The sequence below is a fragment of the Eufriesea mexicana genome, unplaced genomic scaffold (genome assembly GCF_001483705.2).
Source record: "Eufriesea mexicana isolate 0111107269 unplaced genomic scaffold, ASM148370v2 scaffold967, whole genome shotgun sequence".
Lineage (NCBI taxonomy): Eukaryota > Metazoa > Arthropoda > Insecta > Hymenoptera > Apidae > Eufriesea > Eufriesea mexicana.
The window spans coordinates 1-1,628 of record NW_016909100.1 but is presented as its reverse complement, the minus strand read 5'-3'; positions in this window follow the sequence as shown (position 1 = coordinate 1,628).

The following is a 1,628-nucleotide window of genomic DNA, read 5'->3' as shown; positions in this document are numbered from 1 at the left end:
CCGCTTCGGTGGACAATACTTTTGCCGTTTCTGGACAATTCTTTTGCCGCTTCGGTGGACAATACTTTTGCCGATTCTGGACAATTCTTTTGCCGCTTCGGTGGACAATACTTTTGCCGTTTCTTGACAATACTTTTGCCGCCACTGGACAAAACTTTTGCCGCTTCGGAAGACAATACTTTTGCCGCCACTGGACAAAACTTTTACCGCTTCTGTGGACAATACCTTCGCAGCTCGGCCGTAAAATTTTTCACCGATTTCGCGACTTTGTATTAGGATAACATAAGATGATAGGAGATCGCTCGTCGAGACAATTCCAAGAAATTATGTCACTTCCAAGAATTTTCGGGCAACGCTTCTGTAGCCTGGCCGTATATTTTTCGGGCAATTTTGTGATTTTGTATCAGGATAACATAACATGACAGGAGTTCGCCCGACGAAACAATTCTAAGAAGTGACATCATTTCCTAGAATTCTCAAGCGATACTTTTGCGGCCTCGGCGAGAATTTTTCGACCGATTTTGCGATTTTGTAATAGGATAACATAATATGATAGGAGGTCGCTCGCCGAGACAGTTCCAAGAAATAACGTCATTTCCAAGAATTCTCGGACAATACTTCTGTAGCCTCGCCGTAATATTTTCAGCTGATTTCACGAGTTTGTATCCGGATAACATAACATGAAAGGAGGTCGCTCGCCGAGACAATTTCAAGAAATGTCGTCATTTTCTAGAACTGTCGGACAATACTTTTTCAGCCTAATCGTACAATCTTCGGCAGATTTTACAACTTTGTATCAGGATAACATGACATGATAAGAGGTTGCTCGTCAGGATAATTCCAAGAAATGACGTCATTTCCAAGAATTACCTGGACAATTCTTTTCCTGCTTTACAGTAGATTTTTATTATTTTACTTACCTTATACTTACCTTACTAACCTTCCTTACGTACCTTCCCTTACTTGCGATCCATTCGTTGCTTACAAGGAGAGTGCAAGTCCTTCAGGTCACCGATTTAGTTGATACCCTGCAGGTTTGTAGATATCGTCATGCAGACTAGCGGCAACTATTCACTAGTTTCTGAGATATTTACGATTAAAATTTCATTACTTTCGTAATTACAGATTTATTTCCATCATTTCACAAGTGCAGTCGTCGCCTAAAAGCGGTAAGTGAATATTGCTGTGGTAATGGACCGTGGTTCGATTCTCGTCCCATAGTTGGTAGTTTTTTAATCTATTTTTAATTTTGTGTGCATTTTTCGTCTATGAAAAAATTGTACCTAAAATTTCTGAATAAAATAATTTATTTTTTACGCTTTCCTATGCTAGTGTATATTTATTACAAAATAAGAAGAATATTATGCAAGAAAAATACTTTTCTATAGCAATCTTATTTACTACAGGAATACAAAACCTATCGCTCATGTAAGTATTAATTATTAAATTAAACATCCTATAAGAATGTTGCCTATAATTCCAACTTTGTTGTGCAGCTATAAATTTTCATGAATTAATTACAAAAACTTGGCAATTTATTAATTTTCTACTGTCGAAGTGATATGTAGTATCCAGTTCGAATAAAAATTTTACCGCCTGCGATCAGCGTCATCTATGATTTTGGAATA